The following is an 8,712-nucleotide window of genomic DNA, read 5'->3' as shown; positions in this document are numbered from 1 at the left end:
CTAGTATTGTATTACTGTATAAGATTCCTTTTTTTTTCCTTTCCATAGAATTATCTCTAAGAATGAAAACCAGTTTCAGGGGCATGAATTTCTATGTTTCTGAAGGCAAAACTGAGTATCTGCCTGTCATTTTAGTTTAGTTTAGTTTACATATCATTTATATCATCAGACAGATCTAGAAGCCCTCAAATTTCTTAGTAGGGAGGACAAAAACCATCTTGTCCCTTTTGTTGTTATTTAGGGTGTTAGCAATTAGTGTAAATATGGTTTAGAAAAGCCTTCTAATTTGAACTTGGGACAGTTAATTACCAGAGTTCATTCTAGGTAAGATAGCAGCATAAATAAAATATGGAAATGGAGATCCATGAATTTTACATGGGACAATCAAAAGTTTGACTAGAGAAAAAGGAAAGATCATGTTGGGGAAATAGAGATGAGGTTGGCTCCTTAGTGAAGGGTCACACCACAAAGGTCCTTGGAAATAAAGTAAAAGAATTTAAAAGCAAAAATCCACTGTAGATTCTTAAATAGAAAAACTATAGATTAAAACCTTAAAAAAATTAATTTTGTGGTAATGTGCAAAGGAGGATTGCAGGGTTAAGAGAATGGAGGCTGGGGAAGCCAGTTCACCTATGTAATCCTGTTAGATGTAATGAGAATGTGGACTAGAGTCATGGCAGTTGATATAAAGAAAAATCAAAGATGTCTTAGTGAATGGATTGGCAAGACTTGGTAAAATTTGAATATAGAGGGAGAAGTTAGTCAACAGCATTTATTGAGCCCTAAATAGATGGCAGATACTATTCTAGATATAGTTAGAAAGACAAATCCCTGTCCTTAAGGAGCTTAGATTCCAATGGGGGAAACTATTTGTTAATATGTTCAAGATAAGTTACTCTGTTGGCTAGCCACTAGGGGAGGGGGACCAGGAATGACTTCCTACACAAGATGGAATTTGACTTGCGACTTGGAAGTAAAACAGGAAAACTGATGTTGAGCTGAGGAGGCTGAGCATTCAAAAAAGAAGTATAGACAATATAAAGACTGAGAGACAGGAGGAATGTTATGCTCTAGAAATTAGCAGTAGGCCAGTTATAGCCAAGAGAGAATGGAAACTAGTTGGTTTGGATGCAGAATGAGTTTAGTTTTAAATGTGTTATATTCAAGTTAATAGCAAGAAATCCTAGGAGAAATGTTATACAGACAGATGGAAATTCAGAAAGAAGGCAAGAGGTCAAGGCTAAAGATAGAGATTTTGAAACTATCCAAATAAAAAACCACAGTTTAAGCCATGGATGGGGCTTCATAAGTTGGGGAGGAAATCTGAACCATTTAGGATTCCAGGAAAAAGAAGGTGGTAGACCCAGAGATTGCCAAAAAAGCCAGGGTACCTAGAGAAAAGAGTTTCTAGAAGTTGGCAGTTACTTCTGAGTAACATGGCATGAAAAGTAAGGATTTTTTTTTAACTGTAGATTAGATTTCTTGATATGAGAACTCCTTCCATTCCTGTGGTTTGGCAACTCTTCTTCAGTTTAATAGAGAGGTGCCTAGAATAAAACTTGTCCAGGATCACACAGAAAGCAATTGAGTCCAGATCTTTCCTGCTGCAGAGGCTGACCTTTTATCCACTGTGCCGTGTTGTAATTCACAGGATAGCAAAAAGGAATTGGAGTCTAGGGAAAGGAAGCAGTAGGTCCAGATCATGCATTTTTATGGATTAGACAGTAAAAGTAAGAAGAGAATTGAGATTGTAGATAGGAGAAATACCAAGGTCAAGAAGAACAAGTTTCTATTAGGAAGATGGGAAAATGGAGAGACTTAATGTTTAAAAATAGGTAGTGGATTATGAAGAGGCAGAGATTGAATTACTAAGGAATGGATATTTGAGAAAGCAAGATCCTAGAGAAGGTATGAAGATTTCAGAGTTGGCTTTGGGGAGGAGAAGGGTCTTAATTCCACTGAGATTAAAAGTTAAATGTAAGGATGATTGGTTGGAGTGAACGTGATAATCTATAAGGAAGCAGGACTTGGATTTCTATGCAAAGCAATTAATGAGATAATATTAGTAGAAAAAGAAGCTTTAAAAGCTAGAAGTTATGAAGTGAAGGCATGAGACCTCACACACAAAAAGGAGTCCATTGGATATTTTGTTGCTATTATAATTTCAGATGGTGTAGAATAACCTCTTGGGGCAGGAGTTTGAATCTGAGGTCGACACACCTCTAAAGAGCTTGCAGGTGACATTTTAAGGGACCCATGAATCTTGGAAAGGGGGAAAAAATTACATCTTTATTTCATTATATTTTGGGTTTTTTTGGTAATCATGTACATTTTATTTTGTTCATTTAAAAACATTCTGTTAAAGGGATCCATGACACACAAAAGTTGAACCCTTACTCTAGAGATATCATCTAGGAATAAATAGGGAAATAAAAATTAACTCCTTAGCCCAAGATTTTTAATTTTTTATACTAACCTAGCACAGTCTATTGAAATTTTTTTTAGTTCACATTTTATAACATTTAAAATTGTTAATGGCTAAAATTGTGTCTAAGAATAGTCAATTTCTGACTGGTTTTAATTGAATAAAGCACTTTACTGATTTAGGTGGTTGTTTTCTTACAAATTTTGGCAAAAATACATTATTATAATCTGAAAAAATAAGAAATGTCTCATTGCTAAAAATAAATAACTTTTAAAATGTATTTGTCGCCTTTGGTAATAAAAATAAACCATTATTGGGATTTCTAATATTATTGCAAGAAATATCAAGACACATTCTGCCTTTATTCAAATATGTAACCCATCCTCTTAAAATTAAAGCCTACTTACATATTAAGCTACAATGAATATGGATTCGAGGCTTGGTTTCCTTGTGAAAGTTGTTCCTTTACTGCTCCCTAAATGGTTCCTCTCCATATCCCATCTTTAAGTTCAGTGGAAATGATGGTTCTCTGAGTTCACATTTTCTCAAGCAAGAAAGGTGCACTGCTAGATGTGGAGTTGAGCAGGAGACAGTAATCTTGTTTCATCTAGAGTCCACTGTTGGCGATTGACAGCAGCTAAAATTAGTCTTGAGTGTAAGGACTCTCAGGATTCATGCGCAACTCCTTTCAGGCAGACCGTGGACAGATGGAAAGTGGAAAGAATAACCAGGACAGTGAAGGAACTTAAAACTATGCTACATGAAGATTAGTTTAAGGAACTATAAATGGATGAAGGGAAGACTTAAAAAAGGGCATATGGCATAAGAGTTTAAGTTTTTTTTGTTAGTTTTAAAAAGCCTGTCAGGTGGAAGTGAGATTTAATTTGTTCTTCACTTGGGTTTGACTCTGTGACACCAGTTAGGATTTCTTGGCAAAGATTCTGGCATGGTTTGCCATTTCCTTCTCCAGCTCATTTTGCAGATGGTAAAACTAAGGCAAATAGTTAAGTGGCTTACCCAAAGACACAGCTAGTAAGTGTCTGAGGCCAGATTTGAACTCGGGAAGAGGAGGTCCCCTGACTCTAACTCTGGTATTTTAGCCAACCACTGATTTGTGAATTGTATGTTTCAAATTGGGACTGATCCAGAAAATGTGAAATATATATATTTGTGGTCACGAAACCAATAAGACAACCAATGGGGAAAACAGATGAGCAGGGAAGAATGTACAATAAAAGGAGAAAAGGATGGCAGATCATGGGCTCTAATCTTGCAGCATTACTGGCCATCTGGTATTAAGCATTCTCACTACTCAGTATGAGATTAATTTCCTTTCATTGTGATTTTCCCTTGACTCATTCTCCACATCTCTTTTCTTATAAGGTTACCCAGATCTGTTCCCTTCAAGTAGAATCTTAAGTTCCCATTAAGGCAGCTTTGCATGAGGTCTTAAGCTAATTTAGGACAGTAAGTAATTATAATCTCTGACCTTAAGCAATCCAGGTAGGATATATACTACTAGAAACTCTACAATAAGACCAAGATTGCATTAATTTGGGTCTTTAGACCAGGTTCCGTGGTGAAACAAGTGTAATTCTGAGCTGAGCAGAGAATATACAAAACTGCCCTTTCTGATTCTGGCTATATATGGCTCAGCCCTGGAATATTTTGAAGATAAAGAAACCCCTGGTTGCAGCTGGCCACTTATGTGCATGACTCAGTGTGAGGTGAGCGTGGTACTTTGTCAAGGGAAAAACCCATTTCTTACTGACAGCTGAGCTAGAAAAAGCTAATGACTCAGATCTTTAACCAGTGACCCCACCTCTGCCACTCTCCTCTCTTTCCAGCAGATTGTATCAAGACTGTACAAGTCATGTCTTTTGAGGATAGGAGTAAAGGACCAATCAATAGTCCCATTTCCCCAGTTTAACTATCCTGTGGCCATGAGCCCATGGCAACTAAAGCCCATATTCTGCATAGGTAAACCTGATCCTGGTTTGGTGGGGCAGACTCTTCTATGTGTGTTCCTTCCTGATCTTAGGTGAGTAAGTTTTGATGCTCACATGAGCCCATCTAAACTTGAAGGCTACCTTGTGAGTTCAAAAGGCTCAGTGGTTCTGGTCCAATTGGTTAGCCCTGAATATAGCAAGGAAGCAAATGACTTATCAACTAAAAGATGAACCCAAACCATAGCTCAACTTGCCAGAAGACATATACTGTGAGGAAAAAATGAAATGTAAAATTCCTACTCAAATATTTCATAAAATGCTTCGTATTTTGATGAGGCTCAACCTTGCAGCAGAGTATAATAATAGTCCTGATGTGGATGATATAGACACCAGAGGATGGTAGGAATCAAAAGTTGGAGTGTGAAAAATTCACAATGGCCTTTCTTTTTGGCAAAAGGTAGATTTATTTAGGGAAGAGATTATGGACAAAATGAAGGGATACAATAGACCCCAGAAATGGTAATTATGAAATAGTGTAAGATAGCCTATGAAAAGCAAGTTTCTCAGTGGAACTCAATTATGCAGGAGAAATACCCCATGAGATTGGGTACCCTTAACTGGTAGGCTAACTCCTGAAAGGGACTTGACAAAGAGTTAATTTGCTATAAAGGATTAGGAAGCATAGTGGAATTAAGAGAGATATGTGGCATGGGGGAAAGCTAAGGGGAAAGACACCGCAGGACAGAGTGCCATGGTGGGCTCACCCAAAGAAGAGCAGAGGCCATGGGATGGAAGAGCAGAGGCCATGGGATGGCCCATAAGTAGATTTTATAGAGAAATGAAACCTCAGGGACATGACTGGGATTTCTGACAGGGCATGGCAAGGTGAGACTGCTTGAGACTCCTACAAGGGTGGGTCTCAGGGGTTTAGTATAACTTGGATTTCAGACTGGATGACTTCCTCAGAAAGTGGGACCATGGAGCTAAAGTGATCTCTATCCGTGCCTTCTCCCTTTTTGCCTCAGAGATCAATTCTTTAGTTTCTCTCTGTCCAATACATCATTCAGGACCTCATCAGTCCTACCATTTTTGTGTTTATATTAGTGTTTTTTTTTTCCTCTTATTAGTGTTCCTTTTTTCCTCTTAGTGTTCCTTTCCTCTTCCTTTTTTTCCTTCTTTTTTACCCACCCAAGATATCCTGGAGTTTACTAGTTAGATTTCTCCCTTAAGGACCAGGCCTTAAATAAAAACCTATCTGAATGTAATGGACCACCAATGGGTCCCAGGGCAAGCCCCATTTGGTCATCATTTGGATCCTGATTGACTCAGATTGAATGTAGGTGGCAGTCATTTCTGCTTTGGCTAGAAACTTTGAGGGTCTTTCCCTCCTCATTCACTTGTTTATTGGATTTTTTTAGACTGCTCTCTAGCCTTAATCACTGAATGAGTGTGGTGAAAATCCAAGGGAAACCAGTTGAAGTCTTTAACTTAAAAAGATCAAGGCCTCCCATTTCATCCAGGGCCATCTCCAATCCTCTTTTTTGTTTATGATTTTTTATTATAGCTTTTTATATACAAAACATATGCATGGGTAATTTTTCAGCATTGACCCTTGCAAAAACTTCTGTTTCAACTTTTCCCCTCCTTCCCTTCACCCTCTCCTCTAGATGGCAGGTAGTCCCATACATGTTAAATATGTTGAAGTATATGTTACATACAATATATGTATACATATTTATACAGTTACCTTGTTGCACAAGAAGGATCATTTCCAGTCCTCTTAATCTAGATCTTGCCACTGACTCTGGAGGGAAAAATGAGGCAGGTGATCTTTCATAGTCTGCCCTCACTTAAATCTGATTAATTTGCATGTCATGCTATCCGGTCCTCTTCAAGAACAAAGGTCAAACAAGTGTTTTGGGTTAAGTATTTTTTATGTTAGAGATAAATACCTGTCCCATATTTGATGTATTTTGAATATTGTATACTCTTCTATTTCTTCCTTTTGAGAAGACCAAAACCTAAGTTTCAAGATAATCATTCTCAGTGATGAGTCCTGAAAAGAGTGTTGGACAGAGAGAAATTAAAGAATTGATCTCTGAGGCAAGAAAGGAGAAGGCACTGATAGAGATCACTTTAGCTACATGGTCCCACTTTCTGAGGAAGTCATCCAGTCTGAAATCCAAGTTATGTTAAACCCCTTAGACCCACCCTTATAGGAGTCTCAAGCAGTCTCACCTTTCCATGCCCTGTAAGAAATCCCAGTCATGTCCCTGAGGTTATACTTTCCCTATAAAATCTACTTATGGGCCATCCCATGGCCTCTGCCCTTCTTTGAGTGAGCCCACCATGGCACTCTGTCCTACGGTGTCTTTCCCCTTACCTTTCCTTCATGTCACCGGAACCTCTCCTAATTCTACTATGCTTTCCAACCTCTTATAGCAAACTAACTCTTTTAGGGTGTTAAGTCCTTTTCAGAAGTTAGCCTATCAACTAAGGATAAGCTCCAACTTCAAGGGGCGTTTCCTTTCTCCTGGTAATTGTGAGTTTCACTGAGGAACTTGTCTTTTATATGCTCTCCCCCACTCTATTTCATATTTACCATTTCCCATGTCTTGTATCCCTTTGTCTCGTCTGCAACCTATTCCCCTAAATAAATCTACTTTTTGCAAAGAGAATGGCCATTATGAATTCTTCACATGACCAAACCCAACTTTTGATACCTACCATCATCCAGTGTCTTCATCACCCACATCATCAGAATTCTAGAAGGGGAATGTAATCCAATACTGTGAGAAAAGGAAGCCTAACCCTGCTGGTAAGTGTTTATGCTTCTGTGAGGGCTAAACCTTACTAGTTCACTATAGAGAATGATGAATAAAGGATATCACTATCTATAAAGCAGCCTACTTTGGAATCTGTGATACAGCAAAAGATTTGCTCCCAAATCTCAAGAACACTCATGTTGTGATAAATTGGATGATGGTTCAAACTGACTTCTCTATCAGGTGTGGGCTCCTATCCCTTTGATACAGTAAGGCAGCAAATGATGATTCAGTCTGGGCACAAAGGAGCTGATATATACTCTGGGGCAACTGACTACTGGAGGAAGATTGCTAAAGATGAGAGCAGAAAGCTTTCTTTAAGGTCGCCTGGTCCAATGTTCTTAGAGGCACGACATGGGTAAAGTTGTCATGTTTGTTCAATAGGATGAATTGAAGAGAGTAATTTAACTAAATCCCAACTAATAATGGGACCTGTGAATATAGATCATGTAGAACACTTAATCATACTTAGAATTTTGGTCCATTCACTTTCAAGAAATTCTAGTTGTACTCTGAGGTAACACTACACACCTGTCAGATTGGCTAAAATGACAGGAAAAGATAATGATGAATGTTGGAGGGGATGTGGGAAAACTGTGGCACTAATGCATTATTGGTGCAATTGTGAAATGATTTAACCATTCTGGAGAGTAATTTGGAACTATGCCCAAAGAGCTATCAAACTATCAAACAAAGGACATATCCTTTGGTACAGCAATGTCTCTACTGGGTCTGTATTTCAAAGAAGTCATAAAACAGGAAGAAGGACCCCCATGTACAAAAATGTTTGTAGCAGTCCTCTTTGTAGTGGCAAAGAAGTGGAAAATGAGTGGATACCCAACAGTTGAATAAATTATCTGAAGGTAATGGGATATCATTGTTCCATAAGAAATAATGAGAGCCTGAATTCAGAAAAGCTTGAAAAGACTCACATGAACTGATGCTAGGGGAAGTGAGTAGAACCAAGGGAACATTGTACACAACAAGAAGATTATGTTATGATCAACTGTGATGAATTTGACTCGTTTCAACAATGAGGTGATTCAAGATAATTCCAATAGCCTTATGAAAGAAAGAGCTATCCATAATCAGAGAGAGAGAACTATGAGGACTGAGTATTAAGCAAAGTATATTTTCACCTTTTTTGTTGTTGTTTGTTTGCCTGGGTTTTTTTCTTCTCATTTTTTTCCTTTTTATCTGATATTTCTTGAACAGCATGGTGGATATGGAACTATGTTTAGAAAAATTGCACATTTTTAACCTATATTGGATTGCTTGCTATATGGAAGAGGAGGAGAGACAGAGAAAAATTTAGTGCACAAGATTTTGCAGATGTGAATGTTGAAAACTGTCTTTGCATGTATTTGGAAAAATAAAATACTATTTTAAAAAAGAAAGAAAAAAAGAAAACCTGTTGTTTTTTTATGCAGATCAGATCATGTTTGTATAGAAGCCAGGAAAAGCTCTTAGAAAAAGGGACTCATTTATTGTGATCCATTATTCATACAATAAA

This window comes from Sarcophilus harrisii, chromosome 1 (assembly GCF_902635505.1).
Source record: "Sarcophilus harrisii chromosome 1, mSarHar1.11, whole genome shotgun sequence".
In the NCBI taxonomy this organism is placed as follows: Eukaryota; Metazoa; Chordata; class Mammalia; order Dasyuromorphia; family Dasyuridae; genus Sarcophilus; species Sarcophilus harrisii.
This window is presented reverse-complemented; position numbering follows the sequence as displayed.